We start from the raw sequence: 26,179 nt of genomic DNA on the forward strand, positions 1-26,179 counted from the left end.
CACTCTGGCTGGTCAGGAGCCAAAGGATCTTCCAGAGCAGCTGCACAGAGTCCCCTCCAGCCTGCTTGTCCCCACAGCTCTGCCCTCTGTGGCCCATGCTTACCCAGCTGTGGAGCAGGTGCCCATGTCTTTCATAAGCCTGGTTCAAGTTCCCTTCTTACAAGCGAAGAAGCTGTAGTTCTTGATTCTGGGGATGCTACACAATTCCCTTATCCTCAGACTCCTTCCCCCACCCCCAGCCCCCGTGGAATATCCCTAGCCTCTCAGAAAGAGCAGCTACTTGGCTTTCAGGACCCCTTAGTTCAGCCCTTCTCACCTGACCCCAGGCTGGCCAAGGGATGCTGTTCCCATTTTACAGGTGAGTAAACTGAGGCTAAGTGGTACCAGGAGCTGCAGCTCATACAGGCAAGCTGAGGCAGCACGGGTTTGGACTGATGAGGTTCCACAGGGCTCCCTGGGCACAACCAGCAGCCAGGCGGGTGGTGTGGGCACCACAGATCCTCCCCAGAGCCCTAGTAAGAAGCATACTGGCCCTGGGCGCCCCCACAGAAGCTCTTTTGGATGCAAACCTGATGATCTCAGCACATTTTTTCCAAACACACCCTTCCTCCTCTCCCAGCATCTCGGTGTCTTTGGACCATTTCCCTGAGGAGAGGCCCAGGCAGGGTGAGGGCCTTCCCTGGGGCTGCTCCACCTTCCCCACCCCTCCCCAGCCACTGTCCTGGCCTGTGAGGCTGGGACATTTCACAGAGAAACCACAAAGAACTGAGCTGTTGAAGAGAACATCAGCCCGGGTTTCCATGATAACAGCCCCTGGAGCCAGCCTCCCGGCAGGCAGCTCAAAGCGTGGGGCTGGGACCAACTGTCCCTGGCTGGGCGGGGAACACCAGTCCACTCTGGCTCCTGGGAGTCCAGGCTGGGATCCGAGGTCCTCTGTGATGCAGGGGTGGCTATAGGGAAAGGAGGGGAAGGCTGGGAGGATGAAGTCAGAAATCTACAGCAGACCCCTCACCCTCAAAGCATCACACACCTGTCAGCCACAACAGTGTCACCATCCATTCCTGCCTCAGCCTCACCTCCCCAAAGGCAAGTCCACCAGGTCCCCACTGGGCAGGTGAGGGACACGCCCGAGGGAAGCAGTGGCCAGCCCCGGACACAGTCACACCTGGTTCCATCCTTCAGCCCATGGCTAACTCTGCCTGTCTCAATCCCCCACCCTGAGGACCCTGTTCTTCTTATCTGTTTTGTTTATGAGAAAAGTGAGGCACAGAGAGAGAAGGAGTTGCTCAGAGACACAGCTCCTAAGCAGTGGGCGCCAGGCGGGAGCCAGGCTGACGTATAACCCGAGCCAAAGATGCCCTAAGGGTGGCCCTGGAGATGCTGCTGTGAGCCCCTTGCCATGCTCCGGAGCTCCTCAGCTCCCGTGATGCCCAGGGCTGTCTGAGTGCCAGTGGGTCTTGTCTGGACAGAGCAGAACTTTGGGCTGCAGCCTCACAGAGACCCTAGAGCAGGCCCTGGGAGGCCCAGGGACAGTGTCCTATGCCCATGGGCTGGGCCCTGTACCAGGCACCTCACCCTGGCACATGCAGGGAAACAGCAGTGAGCGCTGACTTCTGGGGCCCCACCGTCAGGTGGAGGGGAGCGGTGTGGAGAGCAGCAGCCCCAGAATCCTCCAGGTGACTCTGAGAGTCTATGGTTGGCTGCAAGATGCAGTCGGTGAGGTTCCTGAGGGAAGGAGGCTAGGGAATCGAGCAGCATGGAGTCCAAAGTGCCCTGAGACTGACACCAAGGAGCCTGGCTCACAGAGTGTGGGCAGAGAAATGTGGAGAAGTCACCAAGTAGTGGGGGAGGCCAGAGCCTGCACAATCCTCCAAAGAGGTGAGAGCCAGAAACTCTGCCAAGGACAGCCAGAAGAAAGGAGACTGTGTCTTTTATTTGGCACATTGTGTCCCTGCTTTGTCACAAAAAGAGGATTTGAAGTGGCTACAAGCATATACAAAATACAATATGATTTTTAGTCGGGAAAGAAGCATAAGATGAAATGGAGGTCCAAATGCATGCCATAATGTCTTCTATGCTTATCGTTGGTTGTCATGGCAAATTCAATTCTGAGTTCCCTGGAAGCCAATGCAAAAAAAGAAAACACACCCTTCCATTCAATTTACAGAGAGCACAGGATAAAATGAACAAGCTACTGGGAGCTGCTGGGCTACAGCTACTTCTGAAAAAGAAGAGGAATTTCTTATGACATGTCACAAATGCAACAGTGCCTCCAAACTGCCTTCTCTTGCAGCATTCTTGGGGACAGGACTGTGGACTGGGCCCCTTGCCGGGGATAAACTCAGGCAGAGGGGCCTGTGGTTGTCTGGGGGCTGGTGTTGAGGAAGCCAGAGCCATTTCTTACTGGAGCCAAAGCAAACCTTGCAACCCCTTCATCCACACCCCTCGAAGATCAGATCAAAGGACAGAGCCGCCGTCTTGGAGCCTGGTGCTCCAACCTGACAGTGTGCTAGAACAAGCTTTGAGCTCCCCTGGGGCTCATGAGGGCTCCAGTCTAACCTAGGTGGTGCATAAGGGGTGATTTCCATGAAGCAGCGTGGGGGAAGCCTGGCCCCAGGGAGCTGGGGCACCTGTCACCCTGCAGAGTCCAGGACTTACAGTCTGGTGAGTTCCAGCAGCAGGGAATCCAGGAGCTCCTTGGGGGAGCCCAGGTCACTGGTGATAGAGGGGAGGGAGATTCCCCTGGCAAGCCATAGGCGAAGGGAGACCCTATGTTGCATTTGGGTGGGGGTCACTGAAAGCCCTGAGCATGCTCAAAAACTAATTTGGGCTCTGCTTCCAAGCCCGGCCACATGGTGACCCGAGCCCCTGCTTTTACTTCTCAGATAAACTCCCTGCAGGTTCTCGAACTGTCCAACATTTATTTCACAGTGTGTTCATCAGTGAGACACTGTAGTTCTCCATGGCCACAGTGGCTGAGAAACCACGGTGCCCAGAGTGAAGCCAGTGATGCCCAGCACCCCTTCCCAGCCACACATGCTGGCTTCGCCACACTCTCTGGCCACGACACCCTGATTGCAAGATCTACCGTTTTCAGGAACTGCTGTCAAGGAACTGCTCTCCGGCACAATGGCTGAGAAACACTGCTGTCATGATATCAGCCAACCCTGATGATTTTCAAAAACTGCTATAGAACTCTCAGGCCAGGGACAAATGGAACATTAAGCTCTGACCAGGGTGACTTCCACAGAGAGCAGCTGAGATATAAACCCGTGGGTGTCCCACCACACTTGGCAGTGCTGAGTTAGTTACCTGTTCAAAGGAGCAGGCTAAAAACAACTCTTCGATTTTGGAGCCATTGGATCTACGCCATTCCTTCTGACCATTGTTCAATACCAGGGCCAACCATCTTTGCAAGGAGATTTTCTGCTGGTAGTAAGACAATCACATCATTTGAAGTGTTAATATTAAAAAAAACTCTGAAAAGTGAATGTTGAAAAAATACTATAAATGCACAGAAAACACAAGGGTCATGAAAAAAACAATTAAAAGGACAAGATATACAGGCAGCTGACAGATGGGCTGGGTTTGCTGCAGCAACAAATATCCCAGAGCTCACATGGTTTAAAACTACAAAGTTGGGGTCTGGGGATTTAGCTCAGTGGTGCTGCCACCTGCCTTGCAAGCACAAGGTCCTGAGTTCAATCCCTGATACCAAAAAAAAAAAAAAACTACAAAGTTTGCATCTTGCTCATATTCCACATCACGGGCTCAGTAGGAATTTCTACTCATTAGGCAAGAGCTAAGGATTTTGGAGGCTCTAAGATTGCTGGGGAACAGAGGGGAGCACAAGGGGCAACCATACCCTGGCTCCTTGGCTTCACAGAGGTGAGGCTGAACTTTACTTCCTGTGAGATAACAGGAAATAAGGCTGAGGGTCACCTTGGCACCAGTCCTGATGTGCTTGAGAGGTGGTAGCAGAGCCACGTGACATTGCAGAGTGTGGAACCCAAGTTCCAAGTCAAAGGCACCCCCTTACCCAACTCTGCACTCTAAACGGCTCTGAATCCCAGGATTTCCTTGGCTTTTATTTGGCACCAACTTAACCTGACCTGACCTGTCCTGGAATTGGCAGTGGCAGGACTGGCATCCCTGTGTCTCTCTCCTTTGGGAGAATGCTCGTGGGTTTTGTGCTGCTGCGGCCCTGTGGGGGAGGGGCAATCCCATGTGTTGCTTGCACGTAGTGACCTTTCTAAAACCCAAAACCTCTACCCTTCGTGGTCTTGGGCCCTTCTGGGGAGACCTTGCCATCAGTCAAGGGTCAGGTGCCCCAGTTCTAGGTCTGACCTGCCTCTCCCTGTTGTTGTGTCTGTCCCCAAGGAGGGCCAGGCTGCAGTCTCCCCAGTGGAGAACAGGCCAGTGGAAGGCAGGTAAATGAGAAGCCAGAGGAAGCAAGCGGTGAGGAGCCACTTCTGGAGCAGATGGCCCTTGAGGAAGTCCAGTCTCACTAGCTGTGGGAAGTGGGTTTGGGTCCAGAAGGCTGGGTCCTTGCCCTGCCTGGTGCCACCATCACCTGGTGTGACCCTCAGCAGATCTCTGCCCCTCTCTGGGATTCTTTTTTGCTTTGTAAAGCATTCTTAGAACCAGGGGGAAGACCAGCAGGCCCTGGGGGTCTGTCTAACCACCTTGGAAGCACTGAGCCAGACACTTGGCATTTTCCTGACCTCCAGGTCTCAAGGTGGGCTCTGAGCACCCCACTGTCATCACTGGGGTGATCAGCCCCTGGTGTTCTTAGTGGCCCAAGATGTCCTGCTTTTGGGAGCTGAGACCAGACAACCTTCCCATAGATGGGGCTTGAGGAAGCCACGGAAAGGTCAAGCAGGCCTGAGGCTGGGTGCCCCGGGACTCTAGACAGCCTCAGAGCAGGCCTTGGGCAGCCAGGGCCTGGTGCTCTGCTCCTGCTCTGAGCCAGCCCTCTGAACCCCTAGGCAAAGAGGGGAACCATGGGCTTCTGGAGATTTATAATGGGAAGCCAGGCTCTGCCAGGACATTGTTCTCCCTGACAGTAAAGAAAGAGGCCCTAAACCTCCTCTCATCCCAAGCCTTGATGAAGCCCTGGTGCCCAGCCTCACCGATGCCCTCCATGGCCACAGAGTGCTCCACCATCACCTGCTAATTTGTCTCAAAAACCTTCAGCCATGCACCAGGCCAGCGCCGTATCCTGAGTGAGGTCTTCCTCATTGTCCTCACTGCCAAGGAAGAGGCACCCTGTCTGTCGGAGTCATGTGGCTTGTGTGCTTTTCAGGAGCCCGATCCCCTCCCACAGCCAGGATCAAGCTCCCATGCCCACCCCTCACTTTCTCAGGCCCCTCTGCTGGGGATGACAGGCAGCTGGCGACAGCCTCCATGCCACCTGGCCCTCAGGACAAGGGGGACTGGGCCAGGCAGGGCTGGAGGCTGCCAGTCCCTCCTAATGGGACAGGGTGGGCAGAGGGGAGACAGAAGTCTGGCTTTGGGGAGCTGGTGGGGAACAAGATGACTCTCAGGAGCCAGGAGGAAGCAGATGGGGCCTAAGCCCACTGTGGTCCTGGGGCGGCCTGGCCCCTACTGAGCCCAGCCTTGCTCCCGCCAGAATGGGTTGCAGAGCACTTTAAAGGAGCCGTCTCCACCACACCTCTGAGTGCACATTGTCACACCAAATTCGGCAGCTCCATCCTGCCCTTCATTCCCCCTCACACCTTCATTCCGATGCTTTACGGAGAAGGACCGTGTGCTGTTTGCTGCCTGTGCCTTGCGGGGAATAAAGACAACCAGCTTCGTAAACTGTGGGGCCCAGGTCAATGTGAAAATGGGGAGCCACATGCACAGATGGAGGGATCCCCACCAGGGACAGCATGGCCAGGAGCCAAACAAGGAGCCCCTTCTAAGGGGCTAACCCTGAGTGACCACCTGACCACTGCCAGGGATACTGACTCTGCTTTCGGCACATCTCTCTCTGTGTCCTGGTACCCACTGAGTGGGGAGGTAGCAGACATGGGGGTGAATCTGGCCTACCACCCCATGACTCACTTGATGCCTTGGGGAAATGGGTGTTCAACCAGATTACCTCCCCACACCTACTTGCATTATCTGCTCTCCAAACCCCAAGGACTCTCATACTTCTCACACTTCAGTCACTCTCCAGGGCTGCGGAGCTGCCAAGGGCTCCCAGTGACCAGGGCTTTGGATGACAAGCAGCTCATGATGTCTGCATCCAGGCAACAAAGGGCCTATGTTCAGTCGCTCTCTTTCCCACTTGTCTCCAGGCCTGGCTCTGTCCCCATCCCAAAGCTCAGCTCCAGTGCCCCCCATCATCTTCTCCTGACCATGCCAGCCTGCAGAGCAGAGATGGGTGCATCACAGGGGACCCTGCCCCCCAGGCAGGGCTGCAAACCCCTGCCTCACAGTGTCATCCACCCACTCCCTGGGAGCCTCAGATGGCATGGCAGGGACTTGCGGTCCAGTGCCAGAGATAGACAAGGGTTGAGCACCATCTTCCTTGCTCTGACCAGGGGAGCCCACAGAAATGCAAAAGCCACTTCAGGAAAAGTGAAGCCAGGACCGCAGCCCTTGGCCAGCCACCTCGCCCCTGCACCTGCTGTTCCCCTGTGCTGTGCCAACTATGTATTTCTAGTGGCTTCCAGCCCCACTAGATTGGAAGAGCTCAGAAGGCAGGTGAGGGAGGCGCACTTCCTCTGTGTCCCAGCATCAGACAGGAAATAGGGTGCAGGCTGACCCACCACCCCACACAGGCACTCAGAGAATACTCACTCCATTGACCTGGATGAGCCCAGGTTAGTCAAATTGAATGAACTGAATTGAATTGAAATGAACTAAATTAAGTCGAATAAATAACTCTGGGCTCTCTCACTTAGTCACTGCACAGCCTTATCGCCAAGAATGTCTTTGGGATGGGAACCAATTTTACTAGGTCTTGGCCTGCCTGGGCAAGCAAAAGACTATGACACACTGGCCAGGCTCGGGGTGTGTAGCTGATGGGGCCAGTGATATTTTAAAGATTACCTTTCTTCTCTGTCTGAAAACTCCAGGATGGGCACTGTCTACTCATCCTCTTCATCTGTTTATTCCTTAGATTGGGGAGCAGGTCAGAGGTGGGTATCTGGGGGCACTGCTTGAGTAACTCAGAGAGAAACTTGGGAAACTCTGCTGGACCCAAGGGTGACAGGTGGATTGAATACACTTGCTGATGCTGTAGTCAGGGCTTTATCTCATCATAGAAACCAAGAGCACAGATTGGCCTAAAAGGAAGGCAGTGAAGGAGAGGTGAACAGGCATATGCTGAAGGTGAAGGGCATCCCAGGATCATATAAGAACCTCTGCAGGGTCCAGGGAGGCCTCTTGGATGAGGAGATTTGAGGGCAGGGAGGGTGACAGGATATGGCTGGCTGGATACTAAGGGAAGCAAGGCTGGAGGAGACTGGAGCTGCTGAAGGGCAGAAGACCTGCAGCCAAGGTGCCCAAGGATGTCCAAGATTGAAGGGTGGCACATGGAGTGGGCCACAAGGCCCTTCCTTATTCTCTGAGAGTGGACTCTTTGTGTTGTGCTCACACAGAGAAGGCCAGAGAGAGCCAGCTCTGGGGGTCTCTCCTTTAAAGGGGACTAATCCTATCTTGGGGCCCCACCATCAAGAGCTAACCACTTCCCAGAGGCCCCACTTCCAATGCCATCACGTTGCGGGGGGGGGGGGGGTTATGAACTTGGAGGACATAAACAGCCAGTCCGCAGCAAATACTTAGGCTCAAATCCTTGCCTCAGGCTCTGCTTCTGGGAAAATCCAACTAAACAGCAGCCGCAGGCAGGGAGGCCCGGAGAGCTTGGTGAGCACCTGCAATGAGAACATTCTGAAGGGCTCTGGAGCAGCTCCCTGATGTGTCTCTCCAGCCTGCCACTCGCCAGCCCTGTGACCTCAGATGGGCTCCTGTCCCAGCATGTGAGGACCTTGGCCCTGCTGTTGACGAGGTGCCTGGCACCTGAGCAGTGCCCAGAAGGCTTGTTAGGGCACCACAGCTCCTTCCTGCAAATAGGCACCACAGGGATTTCAGGCAAGGGCCAGCTGAATGCTTCCACTCCTGCCTTCACTGAGGAGGTGAGGGTGGCTGGGCCCTGGCTGGCAGAACGAGTGCCCAGAGCCAGCTCTTTGGCTCCGCTGGCCCCTCCTGGGAGGCCAGGCTGTGCCAGAATCCCCACCCAGCCACAGGCACTGGCAGCCAACAGACGCTTACGGGTGGGAGGCCGAAAACACATGTCCAGGGGAGTGGCCTTCACCTCACTCCCAGCCCAAGCTAACCACTACCCTGCTCCTCCTGACCCTGGCGAGACCTCCTCTTCGCTCCGAGCTCCCCCCCCCACGACTGCTACCTCCCCTCTGCCCTCCCCAGCCCACCAGGGTTGCTGCTGTGACAAAGCCTATCTCTGACATGGACGCTGTGCCCAGGCGGTGGCGGAGGTGTCAGGTTGGATCACTGGAATCTTGAGTGATGATAAGCCCTGCCCCTCTAAATTAGGCCAGACCCCCAGAAACCCTGCTGATTACTCCCTGTACGCCGCAGACAAAGGCACCAAAAGGGGTCACTCGAGGGTCACTAACATGGATGGGGCCCATTGTTCCCTCAAATTAGGCCACCGGGAGCGCTGCTTGGGGAAGCTCCTCACAGCCAGCAGCATGTCAGGGGGTCCTGAGGTCCCACCAGGCGAGGCTGTGGGGCTGAGGAGGAGGCCAGACCACTCTCCAGCTCAAGGCACAGAAGGTACAGGGGCAGACCGGGCCCCAAAACATCCCTGTCTGAAGAACATTCTAGAAAATGAGTACATCCCTCCCTCTGAATGGCTGTGGGAGCCAAGTGAGAATGCGTGGCTCACGTGGAAGGTTCTGTTCTTGGCTCTTTACAAAGCATTGCAGATTCCTGATGCCTTCCAGCCCACCTGAACCCCCAGGATATGGGCAGAGCAAGAATTTACATAGGGGAAACTGAGGCTCTGGAGGGCTCAGAAACACCCAAGCAGCTATCTAGGTGGTCCATGAGCCTTCTCCCCTGGTCGCTGTGAGACCTCTGCCCAAGTCACAGCTGTGTCCCACAAACACATGATGGTGAGGGGCCGTCGTGGGATGGACATGTGTGGGCCTTTCTATTCAGCATAGCATCATCCTCTGTCATCAAGGTAGACTCCTTGTCCGTTGGCCCAGGGCTTTTCTGGTTTTGGACTCTTGTTTGTGTAGTCACTGCACTTTATGGTTTACCCTGCATCCTTTGTCTATCATTTCCTGTGAGCTTTACCAAAGCTTGTGTTTTTTCAGATTAAGTTCAATAACTTGCCTTAGATCACACACATATCAAAAACACATGGAGCCCAGAATGCAGGGTTTTCTGACCGACCCCCCTCCTTCCCTGCATGGTATCATCTCTATCCTGGGGGCGAGGAGGCTCAGGCAACCCCAGATCCTCACAGGTTGTCACAGTTGGGTGCCTCTCCTCTGAAGAGGTAGGGCCACCGTATCCAAGACCCAGCATTCGGAGAGGGACGTGCTGACTGTATTTTGTGTTACCGTTGTGACATACCCAAGGCAGGATAACTTATAAAGAAAAGAGGTTTATTTAGCACATAGTTTGGGAGGCTACAAGTCTAAACAGCATAGTGCAGGCCTAGAAAGTGTCCCCATGGAATTACTCCCCGTGTAAAATGGCAAAGGCCAGAGAGAATGTTGGAGGAAAGGAAACAGGAAGCCAGCGGGAAAGGGGGGTCCACATCCCTCTCCGCAGCATACCCCAAATGACCTGATCACTTCCTACTAGCCCCCACCTCTTACGGTACCACCTCTCAACACTGCCACCCTGGGGCCCAGCTTCCAGGCCAACCACAGAACTGACCTCATGCACACCTGTGTGTCCATGGCCCGCACCCACCTGCCTGGCTCGGGAGTCGCAAACACTGGTGCTGAACTCCCCAGCACCCTGTAGGGTAAAACCACACCCAGCCAGGGACAGAGAGAAGACTGGACTCCGCTGGCCAACCAGAGCTCCAAGGGAGACAGTGGGCAGCTCCATCATTGGTGGGATACCATGCTAAATGCAAAAGTGGGACCCTTGTTCCAAAATGGTCACAGCAGATCCCAGCACTCTGGGAGACTGAGGCTGGAGAATCAAAAGTTCAAGCCCAGCCTGAGCCACCCAGCCACTTAGTGAGACGCTGTCTCAAGATAAAAGATAAAAATTTAAAATGGGCTGGAGATGTAATTCAGAGTGAAAGCCCTGGGTTGAAGTCCCATTACAGCAAAATGACCAGAGCAGTAACCAAAGCAGGGCCTTCTGGGTGCAGCCCGTGCCCCTGTGGAGGGGAAGGTAAGAAATGACAGGTGGCAGTTGGCTTGGTGCTAGACAGGTCCTGCTCATGGGCTCCATCCTTTCCTGGGACGTTCACTCCAGGTGGAGGGTGATGGCAAACAGCAAACACCAAGGCTGCCTGTTTGGGCTCCCTGAGCCACAGGAGGGTGTCACTGGGGATGCCACCGCGGATAGGTGACTGGGTAGCTGAAGCTCCATGAATACCGACAGCTGTCTGTGGGATGGGCAGCTGGAAGAAGGGCAGCCCCTGTCTGGCTTGGGTCCTCCCTGCTGATTCCTCTCACAGCCAAGGGGTATGGGGCCCAGGCCTCCGGGTGCTGCTCTCAGGGCCACTCTGAGCTGCGTCCAGGGCCTTTGGGTGCCTCAGCAGTCACCTCCTGCCCACCTCTGACTTCTCTCTCACTCTCTAGCCTTGAGCTGGGTGGAAAGCTCTTAACATTCAAAAGAAAAAGCTGGTTGCAGAGGCAGGTTCCTGTAATTCCAGCATTCTGGGAAGCTGAGACCAGAGGATCGAAGCTTTTAATTCAGCCTAGGCAAGTTAGCTACTTAGCAAGACCCTGTCTCACAATATTTTTTAAATGAAAATATATCTGAGGATGTCTCAGTGTAAAGACCCTGGGTTCCCCAGAACCAAAAAATAAATAAAGAGGGGGAAAAAAAGATTTTTTTCCTGTACAAACCCAGGAAGTTTATGGAACAATACAGTGATAGGATTTTTTTTTTTTAAAGAAGAACCAGGAGAGAACGTGTATGAAAAGAATAGCAAACACCCAGGATAAGAAGAGCTGGCCGAAACTCAACTGCGATTGTCTTGGGGAGGGGAGGATGGCCGAGGACGCCCATTAGTACGCTTCTGCGTTTGCTGATGGCTTTGCAATGAACACATGATCTTCTTATCCAGAAATATGCCCTGTCATGCACACTGGGGACAAGAGGGGCTGCTGGAGGTGACTGGAAGGCAGGAGGCAGAGGAGCTGGTCCAGTGTGGCCACAGCACAACTCCTCCCCGCCTGGCTGCCCCAGAGCAGTCATGGCCTCTGTGCCACCTGTGCCCATGGTGGGCCCCCGAGCTGGCCGCCTTCCTGCCCATCTTGGCAGATGCATGGCTTCCTAGCTTGTGGCTGCTTAGAAGCCATCGTTTCAGGGGAGGCTTTGCAGGTCCCTTGGCTTGGGGATCCCACCCTAGAAGTCCCCTTGCTGTCCCCTCCTGCCTCTCCCCCTGTGCCAGAGCCCCAGGCGTGGCCAGCTCAGCTCTGGGCAAGGGCTCGCTGACCCCTCCCTGACTGTCCTGTCCCCCCATAACCACTCACTGAACTCCTCAGCCCCCGTGAGACAGGGCAGGGGACAAGGCCTTGCTTGGCAGCCAGCACAGCCTGGATGGACCAACATCTTTGCCCCACAGCAGGCACAGGACCGAGAGTCTGCCCTGGCTGCCTTCGCAATGCTCTCTCCAGGGGCAGCAAGGGATGGAGGTGACAGTGGGCCTGGGCCACACACAACGAGCCCAGGCTGGAGCCAGAAGCCGGTTCCCACCCACCGTGGCTCTGGCCCTTCTGCAGGCCTGACCCCGAGTGTGTCCCAGGACCCCAGCAGCTTCCCAGGGAGAGTTCCCAGGAGTCTTCAGCGGCCTGGAGAGTGGCCCAGGCCCCCGGGATGCAGATGCGGCCCTCATGGGCACCCAAGGCTCCAGCCGAGTCAGTCGTCACTCCCTTGGTATGCTGGAAAGGGTTCTTAGGTCAGGATTTCGGGGCTCCTCTTGGACCCTTTGTTTCCTCTTCTCTGAATCTCCAAATCCTGGGAGCATGGAAATCCTCTGAGAGCATCCCTTGACCTGACACTCCTACCCCAGCACTGATGGGGGCCAAGCTTGCACTCCTAAACCCACCAGGTCGAGAGCAGAGTCATCAAGCGATGCAACCCCAACCGGGCAGAAGCCAGGCAGGCTGGGGCTCGGCCTCCAGACCAGGTCCCCCTGCTGATGATGGGAGCTACAGGCCCAGAAAAGGGTCGGAATGGGCCCCAGGCCCAGCACTGAGGCAGACAGGCTGGGTGGGAGAGCAAACTGCTAACTGCCATGGAGACTGGGCCCTCCCAGGCCCCAGCATCTGCTTCTCGTCCACTGCTGGAAGGGTTTTGCTGTCTGGGATTTCTTGTGATGGATGGACGGATGGATGAATGAATTAATGAATGAACCAAGCAATATATTAGAATGGTCTGACCTGTTGTCCCCATGGAAGTCTGAGCTGTCACTGACTTCCAACGACTCCCCTGCCCCCTGAGAATCTGTACTAGAAAGATTTTCACAAAGGTCTCCTCACCCTGGAAGAGATTTCAGGATCTTAATGGGGTGTAGGAGTATTTCTGTCAATAGAAAAGGCCCAGCGATGTCTACAATGTGAAGGACCTTTCGGCTACTTCTAGGCTAGCCAGGCCTGTGTGACACTGGCACTCAGTGCTAGAGCAGCTCCTGGAGGCCAGGATCAGAGTGCCTGGGCTCCAAGGGCTCTCAGTCTGTGCTTGGCATTTCCTGCTGATTCAAGCCCAGTACTCAGGACCACCTGCAGGCCATCGCTTCCAACAAGCCACCCACAACACAGAAGGCATCACAGGCTCCTTGCTCTGAGTACAGAGAATCTTGTAATGCGTGTTATTGACAATTATTTGCTGACCAGCAACTCCTTGGGGAAGAGGTTGAGGGCGAGTGTCTGGGATCAGCCCGGGGAACTGAGTGGGGCCCTGCAGAGGCAGGTCTTCTGAGAGCCAAGCTGACCTTACACCTCAGACAATTCGGGGCCCAGAGTACAGATGAGGCAACAGAGTCAGAGAGATGGAGGGCCTCTCCCAAGGGCACACAGCATGCCATGGAGCTGGAAGTTGGCCAGATCCTGCAGGTTCTAGTTCTCCCTGCCCTCTCTGTCAAGGTGAGCAGATGGCAGGATGAGTGGAAAGGTGGCTCCAGTCCATGGTCTTGCAGTCAGGGCTGGTGATAGCACCAACTCCACAAATGTTTATGCCGAATGCCAGAAGAGCTAGGGGAGGCTTCACCCCTCATCTCTGGTCCCAGAGCAGGAACAGTGATGTTGATGCTGGGGATGAGATGGGACCCTCAGGAGGCCTCTGCTGCTGTTGTACCTGCTGCAGAGGTACGCCTGCTCCCCAGGCAAATGTGGGGACAGGGCCAGCCTGCATGCACCTCTGCCTTGGCATCTGAGGGTGACTGACTGGTGCCTGCATCCCAGCCCATGATGCTGACCCCTCTGCCTGCCAGAGCCAGTATTTGAGGTTGGGAGGCAAACAGGCTTCTGTGAGGAGGCCACCGGCTCTGCAGCCACTCTGCCTCCTGGAGCCCGTGCGCTTGGGCGTGGCATTCAGCCAGCACTTTCCCGGACCAGCCTGGGGGAAGGGACAGGGAGCCCCTTCTTCATTCTCCATCCTCAGCTGCACCTGAGTCTCTCACTGAGGGCCCCTGTTCCTCCTACATCCGAGTGCTGCTGTCTGAAGTCCTTCTCTTCTGGGCCCCTCCTTAGCCACAGGCAGGACTGCCCTGGTCTTCCCACGTGACAGATCAGGAAATTCAGGCCTAGAAGGATGCAGGGCTTCATCTAGAGTAATGCAACCCTGGACCTCCCAGGCACACAGTGACCACTGGGTCACCTTGGCCTGCTGCTGGGACCTGAGGTCTCCTGTGACCAGCACCCCTGGTGACTTAGCTGAGGGCACAGATAATGACAGGTGGGGATGCCTAGGGGAGCACGGAGCTCAGCTCAGCCATGTCTGGACAACTCTGAGCATCGGTCTGTACTCGGAGCCCATGTGCACCTCCTTCAGGTGCTGGTGGAGTGTGACCCGAGCTCCTGGAGCCTTCTGGTGGCCCAGAGAGCTGCACCTCTGCTGAGGGGACTCCTGGCTGAGGAGCACTCAGTCTGGCAGCTCTAGCAGGGACCCAGAGGAGTGTCTGCCTTTGCCCTGGCCATCCTGGGAAGGCTTCCTGAGGGAGGACCGTGTGCCCAGAGACCAAGGTACAGAAAGAGGGGACAGCCTGTGGACACTGGGTAGGGCCGTTCCCAGAGCTGAAGGTCAGAGCCAGGAAAGACCCGGCCCATCCACAGAGCTCTACAGCTTCAGGCATGGAAGGCAGGCTTGGGCTCCAGGGAAGGGCTCCTAACTTCCAGCCAGGCCCGTGGCCCTGCCCCACTGTCCTGAAGCTGGGAGCCGGGCAGGCAGGAAAATGTGGATGTCAGCACCGAGCAGCCACATTCCTGAGGTCGCCTTCTGGCCTCAAGCTGCCCTGTCTCCTCCTCTGGGTTAACCCGAAAAGCCTAAAGCCACGCTGGGGGTCCCAGCCCTTTCCTGGCCACGGCCCCTGGACTGCTGAGCTTTCATCATGGGGACCCTGCTGCCACCACTGCCCTGCCCAAGCTTTCAAGTGAGTTCCCAGGGGCCCAGGCAGCCACCACCTTGTGAAGGCTGGTATTTAGGGGGCGTCCCTTAAATGAAAACAGGGCAGGAATGCTGGAGGCCAGTGAGTCCCCAAGGCTTGGGTGGGGTGCTTGGAGCTGGCAGGGGAGGAAAGGGGGAAGGAGAGGAGGCAGAAGATGAGAGGAGGAAGGGACCAAGGAGCCCCTGCGAGACAGCTGGGGTGGGATGGGGGTAGGAGAGGGAGTCCAGAGCAGGCATAGGCCCCGGGGGTATCAGAAAGTACTGAGGCAACCGTCTGTGTGTGGAAGCGAGCATCCCCGCTGGGTCCCATTCTGTCCTCCATGAGAAGGCCCCATGCAGGGCACAGTCAGCACCGGACTGATGGGGTACTGGGCTCAGCCCCAGCCTCATCTTCAGAAGGGCCACATGGTGGCCATGTGTGGCCCTCTTCTTTGGGTTCCTATGCCCTCAGTCACTGGAACAGGCCTCCTGTGGCTGACTTCTTATGAGGTGTGGGATTCCTAGCAGGCCCCAAGGGACCCACGTAGCCCACAAAGAGTGAGAGGGGCACCACTCAGGTGCAAAGGGGATCTTGTCATAGGTCCCAGCCCCTGCCTGCAGAGGGAACCTGGCAGCAGCCGTGCCTCTGCATCCCTTGTCTTTCTGAGTCCCTCCAAGGGCCAAGATGAAGATTATCACTCTGCAGAGGGAAACTGAGGCACAGGTGTGAAGGGATTTGCCCCAAGGCCCTTGGTCTTCCAGGCGGGACACCCCACTCAGGCAGGGGAGCCTCTCCTTGTCCCCTGAAAAGGTCTGCCTTTCTCCCCCTGGCTGGTCCCATACTAGGAGCTGGTGGAAGAGGCTCCTTCCTGTCTCACTGTTCTCATCGGTTCACCAGCATCACAACACATCACACTCACCTGTCCCCAGGCCACAGAAGGTTTCCCTGGGCACAACCACTCCAATACCCCGGACCTGATCACACCTGCTACTAGGGGGCATGGAGAGTACAAACCAAGACTCAGAGAGGTTTGCCAACTGTCCAAGCTGGCCACAACTCCCAGACTTGGCCCCTTGGGCTGCACAGGCGATAATGGGAAGCTGACCAGGGCCACCCCGACTCCCCCCCCCCCAGCAGCTCCTCTGAGCTCCTGAGCTGGGCATCATATCCACACCTCTCCAGGGGCAACAGGAGAGCACATAGAAGGGGCCTTTGTCCAGCACTGCAGAGGGCCCCAGAGACCCACAGTGCCGTCCACAGCATCACTTGAGCCCCGGCTGCGGGCAGAGGCAGTTGACGAACCGCCTGGTGGCCCCCACACAATGGCACCTTGTGCAGCCTGATGGGCGATCACCATGCTCGCCCATCAGGCTCTTTTACTGGGGACACATGGCTAACGGGCACAGATGCAGGGGCTGCCCATGGCAGGTCAGTCTCTAGACACTCAGGAATGCCACCCTCTCATCTGGAAACACAGTGCCTATTGAAGCCTAGGGAACCATGGACAGGGCAACGTGAGGTCCCCGGACACCACCAGAATCCCCAAGCTGGGAGGGTGGGGCCAGCCATGGGTGACAGGACATGGAGACGGAAGCTGAGGTTCAGAGTGACCTGGACCTTGGTCTTGGTGTCAGCACGGTAGGGACACAGGCTGCCCTGCCTCCCCTGCTGAGCTGGGGGAGAGCATGGGAATAGGGACAGGAAAGCTCGTGGGAGCTCTGGAGTGCAGAGAAGAGGAGGATGGACATGAGAAGCTGCTTAGAACTTCAGCCCCAGTGCAGCCTCCAAGTGCCTCAGCAGGGAGAGCTGGGCCCAGCTCTGTGATGCAGGCCTCCTGTTACTGACACGCTGTGACCCCAGGGACCTCTCTTCCCCTCTTGGAGCTGCTCACCCTGAAACCACAATGATGGAGTTTGAGACTCTCAGGCTCTTTCAGCCTCCCCGATGCTGCAGGTTGCTGCAGCCAGGCACCATGGACCCTTGAAATAGACAGGGACCCCAGTGATCCCCTCCCTGCCCTGGCAGCATGCAGGGACCCTGGCCCTGAGCACTGAGCAGCGGAAATAGACAGGGTAGCTTTCCCACAGGCCACTGGGCTATATTTTTAGCCCTGGAGCCCGAGGCTTGTTAAGAATAGCCTCGGGCAGTGGGAAAATGCTCCAGCCATAGTACCCCAGTCCCCTGCGCTGCTGGGTTGGCTGTGGGTGCCCTGAGGGGCCCAGAGGCGTCCATGCAGTGGCCATGCCAGAAGCCAAGGGTTGAGTCTCACTTGCAAAATCAAAAAGGCAAAATCAGACCCCTGGGGTTTCTGTGGCTGCTCCTCTAGGACCATGGTCTGGAGGGAAGGAGCGTCTTTTCCCTGGTGGGTGGGGGTTCCTGCCTGTCCTCAGCACCCAGCACACTCAAGGTGAAGAGGGTGCCCTAGGCCGGGGTGCCTGAGTGCTTAGGCATTGGTCCCCAGGGAACCTCCCCCCAGGGGTGGCGGTGTCATCCCAGGTAGCCCTGCCAGCGCCTGTTGAAGCAGGGGCCCTTCTACCCTGTACCCTGTGAGTGTGGGGTAATTCTGCCCAAGGCCACACTCTGCCCACTACAGGTCAGAAACAGGCCTGCACTTCTGACTGTGCAGCCCCCAGCCCCTCATCCTTGCCCAGTAGGGACTTGGTCCAGGGACAGCAGGAAGCTGCCCCACTCCTACCCCGAGCACATCTTGGGAAGGAGAGAAGCCTCCATCCCTAGTTCTCAGCCTCATCCACACAGATTCCCATTCACAGCCCTCTGAGGCAGCCAGGCCTGCCCAAACATGGGTCTTGGGATGCACACAGTCAAGAGTTGGTGTGCAGTGAAGACCAAGAACCCCCAAAGCCAATGACGCACCACAATTGGCAGGGGCAGACTTTCTTCCAGTTCCTCCTCTGCTATAAAACATTCCACGGCTCCCCAGTACCTAGCCTAGAGCAGCTAGAAAGATGGTCAATGAATCCTTGTTTCCTCCCAGCACAAAACTCATCTGGGAACATAGGGATATTGAAGCAGACAGTAGCAGAGAGCTCTGGAAAGCAGGTAAGGCTGGGCCTAAGACCAGCTTGGAAAGTCAGCCCTGTGGGCACTTGGAGCATAGCCAGAGGACAGTCCAGATGCCTCTGCCAGGCAGCTCAGGCCACTGCTATGGAGGCCCGACTCTGCCATTTCTTCAGGTGCACCTCGGGTGCAGTGGGATCCCCCTGGGGCCCCAGTTTTAGGATACAGCTTGGGCTCAGCCAGGGGAACCAAGACATTTGCCTCCCCCACCTTTCTGGACTGCTCTCAGGCAGGAGACTTTGCAGCCCTCCCTGAGGAGGGGTGAGGGGCCTCTCCCCACTAACCCAAGCTGGGCCCCCCTGGAATTCATTCATTTACCAACTCATTATGCAGCCAGCCCGCCATCCGCTAGTTTTCTGAGCATGTGCTATGCGCCAGCTGCCTGAGATGTGAGGACATCGAAGACCCCAGCCCTGACCTCCAGGAGCCCCCAGTTTAGGGGAAGAGACAAATGAGGAGCCTGGGAGGGGCCCCTGTCCTGGGGAGGGTCTCTCTACAAGAATAGGATTGCTGCTGGCCAGGCAAGATGGTCAATAGCTGGAGGGCTGAAGGCGGAGGGCTGAAGGCAGAGGTCTGGGACCCGTCACACTGCACCTGAGCAGACAGGCGCAGGTGGGAGGATGAAATGGAAGTTCGAGGGACACAGCAGAGGCTGGATCAGTGTGATCCTGCACTTTCCTCTGTCTCCCCACCTTGAACTTTGACTCCACAAGCCTGGGACCTATCCCAGCATCCACAAACCCAGACCAGCCCCATCAACTGCAGCTGAGCAAATGAATGGTACTGTGTTTGCTGCAAAAAGCTCTTCAACAGAGGAGCCAACGCAGGGCAGTTGTGGGTTGAGAGAGCAGAGAGGGGTTCTGACTTCCTGGTGAGCTAGCTGGGGTCTCCCCACTCAGCCCAGAGCCAACCATAGACCCGCACACCCGGGCCCCTGAGATGCAGCCAGCTCTGCATTCTGTTCTTCCTGCCTCCCTGCCTCTGCCCACTTCCGCTTGTGCCCTGACGCACACTCCACAGGTCTTTAAGGAGCACCCTGGAGCCAGGCACTGCGGTCAGCAGGCAGGCAGACAAAACCCGGCCTTCAACACCACATTGGTGGGGGAAGAGACAGGCAAAGAAGAAATAACTAAAAGGCGGGGTCTGTGGGAAGTGATGTGGAGGAAGCGGGCAGCGCAGGAAGCATCTGGAGCATGGGGGTGGCGATTCCAGGGGACACTGTGAAAGGATGGCCAGGACGAGGGGACAGCCCGGGGCAGGTGTATTAGTGGACAGCAAGAAGGCCCCGTGAGGCTGGAGCTTAGCAGCCAGGAGAATAGAGAGATGGTGTTGGACCTCATTAGCCACTGAAGCTGAAAACAAGAGGGAAGCCATTCCCTCTGGGGCCTCCAGAAGAAACCAGCCCTGCCACGCCTTACTGTGGTCCAGCAAGACTGGAGGTCGGAGGTCTGGCCTGCAGAACTCAGAGACTGAATGTGCGTTTTAGCTCACTTCGATGGTGGTATGGACCGTCACGCTCATGCTGTGGACTGAGAATGGAGACAGACGTGGAGGTGAAACCACCTGGGCTCCAAGCGATGTCACAGCCTCGGCAAGGCCCCCCAGATGTGAACCAGCACACAGCCAGTCAGCCCTCTCTCCCCTTGCACGCTGGATCCTGAAAAATGTCCCTCCTCACAGTGACGTTCACAGTGAAAGCTGTCTCACTTTCTTAGACTTGGTGATTTGTCCACTCATTCTGGTTCTAGGGCTGCATCAGAGCTGCCAGGTGTGCAAGTGTGTCCCAACTTTGTGCTCACACTATCTCCACAACCTTAGAATAAAAGAGATTTCAGCAAACAGCTGGAACCTGTAGAATCTGCCCCTCTTCCAAGGGTCTGAACTGGATGGAGACTAAGGAGCACTTGCCTGCCAGAGATGGCAGCTCTCATGGTCCTAGGCAGTGTGTGGCTTGCTCAGCTTCCCTTCAGTCTTTTTAAGTAACATATTACTTCTTAGAGCAGTTTGGGGTTCACTGCAAAATTGAGCATTCCCACACTCACCTTCCCGAACACAGGCACACAGTGCCCCACATCATTGACATCTTGGCATTGGTGAGAGTTGTTTTTTACAACTGATGAAAAATATTCATACATGATTATTAACTGATGGGATCTGCTCTTTCCTCTGTATAGTCTGCAAGGCTGGGCAACTGTATGATGTCCCGTATCCACCATCGCAGCATTACACAGGACAGGGAAGCCCAAAACACTCCCTGCCTCGGCTATTCCTTCCTCCCTCCCCCACAGCCCCTGTAACCACGGATCCTTTTCTGTCTCCCCATTTCCACCTTTTCCAGAATGTCATGGAAGTGGACTCACATGGCACATGCATTCCCAGACGGGTTTCTTATTCTTGCCAGTACACACTTCCATCTCTTCCATATTCCCCTGGTTCGACAGCTCAGCTCTTCTCCATGCTGAATATTGTCCCATTGTCCGGATGGGCCACAACCTGAAGGACATCGGGGTCATCCCCGAGGTTGGGCTATTATAAACAAAGCAAACATGCTGAAGACAGCCAAAACACTCTAGAAGACAAAGGGCATGCACAGAAGATGGGGTCAGGAACCTCAGGCACCTGGGGTAGCTTGAGGCCCAGGGTGGGGAGAGGACGCTGGTAGGCAAGCTGTCCAGTGGTGGAAGGACAAAGAAGCTCCGACCTTCAAGGAGGCTTTCTTGACATCCCAGCCTCCCCGATGAGGCCAGGGAAACCAGACAGCAATGCTGCCAGCAGCCTCTGCTCTGGGGTGAAGGCTGGAGACCTCCATGTCCCCCTGTACTTCTCTCGAAGAGAAACTTACCCCTTGCAGCCCCACCATACAGAGCACAGCTCTCTAGCCATGGTTGTCACCTGTGTGCGGTCATCTTGATAGCTTCCCAGTGGTAGGAAGTGGGGATCTTTCAGCCTGGTCCCCACTCTACACTGATCTAGAGCAGGTGCCCCTCGACCACTCACCAAGTCCATCGGCTTAGCCCTCTGGAGCCGCCACCCCCATCCTGGGCAGCCACATCCTCCCTGCAGGACCATCTCCATGACATTATCAGTGACATCTGGGTCACCCACACATCCAAACAGGAAGCACTGGGACAAGATCCTCCACCTTCCTTCCATTGTCATCACCCAATTGTTCTCTGTGTACGACGCCATCCGGCGGTTCACTGATGTTCCTCTCTGGCGTAGCCGGGCCTGACCCACCCCCACCAAGGAGGTGAGGGGCTAGGAGACCAGACTTTCTACAGAGCATGGTATTAGGCCACAGGGGAAGCCAGCCTTGCCATGGAAATGGCCCCTCCAACCTGCAGTGACAGAGGAAAAGCCCCAACAGAGTCAGAAGTCCTAGACTCCAGGGCCATGTGGAACCATGGTGACCCTGAACAGGCGGAGTCTGCTCCTAGCAAAACAGCCAGAAGCTCCCCAGGTCTGAGTATCAGTGAGAGCCGGGTGAGATGCAGCCCATAGATGTGACCGACCACAGCGATTCAGAGTCCTCTGGGACTCTGCCCCTGGGAAAGAGCCATGCAGACAGTAGCCCAGTCCCCAGCATTCCCATCTCCAACAGGAGACACAGAGGGCTGGAAGCTCCAGGGATTTGGAGGGAGACCCTGGCCACTTTTGTGAAGCTTCTCCAGTATTGCTGTGTCCATGTGGGATTTGCTGTGCCCCGGGGGTGCTAGAGGCATGTGCCAGGATGGGATGGCAGTAGGAGGAAAGTGACAACTGAGACCACCCAGCGCCCTCCCTAGAGCCCAGGCAGTGGAAGAAGCTGCCCTCAATATGCCCATTAGACTTGGTGCACATGCATGTACACACACACACACACACACACACAAACACACACACACACGCTGCTCAGGAGCGCCTTTCCCATAAGTGTCCTTGTCCCCTGTGGGGCCAGCTGGACTCTGCATCTCTCCCACCTGCAGAGTGCTTTCTGCAAATCTGGTGACACAACTGGCCTCTTCCCCAGGGCCTCATGGGCATGGCTGGGAGGGAAGGTGAGCCCTGCTGATCCCAGGCCATACCTCCACTATGGAAACTGAGATAGAAAGGGTGGAGACTTGAGTCCCAGCTCCAGCACCTCTGTGTTCACCTCTTGGGCCTGCAAAGTGTGCAGAAGGACCCTTGTCCCGAGTACCTCCGGGCTCCGGGAAGAAGGGAGGAGGCAGTGCTGGATGGCAGAGACTCCTGGGATGAGCAGGCAGGAGCAGCAAGGATGACACTACTGTCATCAAGTGATGACACTGCAGGTGGTGAGCACACTTTGAGGAGGACAGGACGCCTGGCTCTCCCCACTCCCTAGGGCTCTGACCATAGGCAGTCAGCTGACACGAGGCTGGGCAGATATGCAGTTCCTGCCTGACCATGAGAGGCTGTGGGGAGACAGCAGCTGGCTGCTGCGTGAAGAAGATAGCCTTCACCAGAATCTTCCAGCTGCAAGTGACACAGCCAACTTAACTGGCTATAGCCAAAGGAGGGTTTGTGGAGATAGAGCAGCTTCAGGTATAGCTGATTCCAGGCACCCATCACCTGAACTTGGCATTTACCCCCTCCCCCACAGCTCTGTTTGCCTTGTCACTCCATGTCATTTGCAGGTAGATCCTTTCTCTCTGGTCCCAGTAATCAGAAGTCTCTTTCTCCCAAGAATCTGAACTCAAGTCTTGGCCTGACCCAGGCTCTTGCTTCCCTGGCTCGAGTCAGATGTTCACTCTGGATGGGGGGCAGATCCAGCCCCACTGAACTCTGACACTGAGAGTAAGTAGATGCAGCATGGCTGCCCCCAGAAAAATCAGCGAGCCATGGCCAGAGGCACTGGAACAGACACTGAGCAGGCCACATCATAGACGCCCACAGCTTCAGGCACATCCAAAGGGCCAATGATGCAACCTCTTGGAAAGAAGATGGAGGAGGACTCACTCGAGTCTGGCTTTGTCCATCTGTCCCTGAGTCTCTCTGCCAATGTGGGGTCATGGGACCCTCCTAAGCCACCCTGGGCTTGCTGCAAAATCTGTGCTAAACCCTGCTCCTAGAGGGGCCAGCCATCCTTCATCTCGAATTTCTTGGTTTGGGGATGGGACAGGCACAGTGCAGCGGATGAAACACCTCTGTTCCATGACGTTAGGCCTCAGCTGGGCCATAGGACCTTCTGTCTCAAGCCTTTTCACCCTGTCTTTCCTTAGGCTGGGCCTTGGCTGGACATGAACCAGGAGAGCAGCCTGCAGCCTCCTTGTGGCCTGGGTTCTCCCAGCACAGCTGTCTGGGGAGCAACTCAGGACCCAAGAGCAAGCCTCTTATGACCCAGCTTTGGGAGTCACATGGTGTCACTGTCACTGTTCTTTACTGGCCAAGGTGAGCACGAGCCCACCCAGATGCCGGCACAGAGGACACAGACCTCAGATTGCAGTGGCAGCCAGTCGTGCTTCAAACTTCCTCAGGCTCCCAGCAGGGGGGTGACTGCACCCCCAGGGACAGCAACAATGCTTGGTCATGTTCTGCATGGTCATGAGGGGGTGGGAGAAGTTGCTAGTGGCACCTAGGGGTAAAGTCAGGGAGCTGCTAAGCACCCTCTAGGGTGCAGCCTACAGCAAAGAGAGACCCGGCCCCCAATGCCAACGGGGCCACAGTGGAGATGCCTCAGGACAATGGCCAAGGACCAGCATGCCCAGCTGGCTTTTCCAGCTTTTTGCCAGGGCTGGGTGCAAAAGGGCTGTGCTGAGGGACAGGGCACCCCTGCTTGGACTGGGCACAGGATCTCTTTGGAAAGGAGCAGGGCCAGGCATTGGCTGGGGTCCCCTTCCCCACTCTGCATCTCCCAAGACATCTCGTTTACTTATTGGAGACAGGTGGACTGCTCAGGTCTCGGATGGCAGTCAGAGCTGGTGTAGACAGCACAATCTGCTTCACCTCAGTTCTGGAGCATCCTCAGCGCAGGCACTGTGCGGCCAGAGGGGTGCTGGCTGGTGTCCAGAGACCGGGTGTCCTCCATTTCCACTCTGCCCCCGCCTCCACCCCAGTTCCTATGGAAATGCCAACCAAACGCTCAGCTACAAAGCATCACCAGGCAGAGGCCACAGCCTTCCGGGGACACCCTGGGCAGCTGCCCGAGAGTCCCAGGACGTGCACACATTGTTCCATTTTTGGAATTCTTCAGGAGTGAGAGCAGCCCTGGCTGCCGCCTGAGCTCGGCTTATGGAGGCCAGCCCTGTGGGGAGAGAGGGGAGCTATTGTCCAGGCTGGGCTGCAGGCCGCAAGAATGTGCCAGAATGTGGCCTGCCTGGCACAGCCCCAGAGCCAGCCTTTGTGTGCCAGCAGCCCCAGCAGCCCCAGCAGCCCGGCCACTCCATGAATGATGATGACCATGCTCCTAGGGGCTGGACCGAGGGGACCTGTTCTAGCAGGGAGGCACAGGGTGGCTGTCTTGGCCCATGGAGAGATGGGAGTGGGATTATTTGATGCTCCAGGGTGCCTGGAAGCCCACAGCATGGCTTGGGACTTCAGTCCCCTGGGTTCACTATGAAAATGCTAATGCAGATATGGATGCAGGAGGGTGAGACCCACTCTGCTCCCAGCCAGGCAATGTTCTGGGGTCAGTTCACCTCTGTGAACTCAGAGGACAGGATGCACATGTGTTTCAGCAGGAGATCAAGGTCAACATCTCAGTAATGAGCATGTCAACAACATGGACCCTTAACATAAGTGGTGAGCAGGGCAATTCACCGCCTGAGCTTCCTTCCAAAATCTGGGTCTCATCATGTGATGAACATCAGACAGATCCCAGCCAAGGGGCACCCTGTACAGTACCTGACCATCCTCCACGAGACCGTCAGCAAAAATAAGGGATGTCTGAGACACTGTCACAGCCAAGCAGAGCCTGAGGAGACAGAGCCACAGGACATCATATGGGATCCAGGGACAGAGGTGTGTTACAGCACAGCCACAAAGCCTGCACATAGGATGGGTTTTGGTTAACAGTGATGTGTTGATACCAATTCGTTCCTCAGGACGGTAATCCCATGCTAATGTCAGATAGCAATAGTAGGGAAACCTGGGTGGAATATAAGGGAGCTGTCTGTATGACGTCCACTTCTTTTTTGTAAATATAGAACCATTCTAGACTTAACAGCGCAAATTAAAAACGCACGTGATGACGACCCAGTCCCCGTGGGACGCACCACAGGTGGTCAGCGTCTCGATTACAGGACCAGCCACTGTTCCCCCGCTAGAGACTTAGACAAACACCATCAACGCAGGGGAGCCTGCACATGGGGTGACCTGGAAGTCTCCTCTGATGAAGACTGAGAGAGAAGATGTAGGTGTGCACCAAGAGACCCTCCTGTTCTGTCACTTCCTGATGGCAGACCCTTGTGGGTAGGAAGCTCCCTCTCATACGTGGGGCTAGATCCTATCTCTTGGGGTGTATGGGGTGACTGGAGGCCCCTGGGTTTGCAAAGTTGGGCTCTCCTGCTCCATCCCTGTGGCCAGAGGGCTTTTTCCCAAGCCTGGATCCTGGAGGGTCCGGATCCCCTTATCCTGAAAAGTGTTCCCCATAAGGCAGGCTTTGAATTACTGAGCACACCACAGCCCAGCACTGGGATCCCTGAATAACACTCACTGTGGGCTACTAAGTCCTGGCCACAGCCATCACCGCCACCCACATGCACACGGGAGTGCTACTGTCCCCATCTTACAGGACAGGGCCTCCAGGACCAGAGGGTACATCATTTGCCTGAGGTCACAGCCAGAATGTCAACCTGCAACTTGAAACCTGTGCCTTCAGCTGTCACATCCACTCAGCCAGGACAGCTCCCTAGAGAGGGAAGGGACCTCCCCGAGGCCAATCAGAATGTCAGCCAGCACCGGGACCACTTCTCCTGAGATCAGGAGGCCTTATCCCTGCAGCCATGGAGGGCCCTTGGCCTGACCACAGGGGACATCTTGGCAGTGTGCTGTCTGCTGCTCAGTCCCCACTCCAGACCCCAAACAGCTCAGGGAGGATGAGCAGTGAGCACATCAGCCCGCTCCTGCTGGACAGCAGGCACAGTGGGTACACTGTCCTTGTAGGCAGCACCTCAGTCTCTGCACATGCAGGTACAGGGCCCTGAACAGGGTCCAGCCTCAGCACATCCTACCCACCTGGCCCTGCCCCTGACCAGACAAGACCCTGCCCTACACTTCCATGCACCCCACCCTCCTTGCCACCCACAGGTCAATGGCTTGCCTCTGTTATAAGCAAACTTCCTA

General features: G+C 56.2%; 1 long non-coding RNA gene across 3 annotated transcripts; it reads right to left on the reverse strand.

Moving 5' to 3' along the window:
- Positions 1-1,465: 1,465 nt before the first annotated feature.
- Positions 1,466-26,179, reverse strand: LOC147829526 (uncharacterized). Of its 3 annotated transcripts, none has more exons than XR_015448947.1 (4): positions 20,897-26,179; positions 20,260-20,392; positions 3,313-3,429; positions 1,466-2,117 (listed from the first exon to the last, which is right to left on the reverse strand). It is a non-coding gene; the product is annotated as an uncharacterized LOC147829526 (long non-coding RNA). The 3 variants fall into 3 exon arrangements; XR_015448945.1 differs by having other exon boundaries at positions 20,742-26,179; XR_015448946.1 differs by having other exon boundaries at positions 3,313-3,426; positions 20,742-26,177.

The sequence above is a fragment of the Heterocephalus glaber genome, unplaced genomic scaffold, assembly GCF_053883595.1.
Source record: "Heterocephalus glaber isolate CG9 unplaced genomic scaffold, H.glaber_assembly_v1.0 deba00000594, whole genome shotgun sequence".
Lineage (NCBI taxonomy): Eukaryota > Metazoa > Chordata > Mammalia > Rodentia > Bathyergidae > Heterocephalus > Heterocephalus glaber.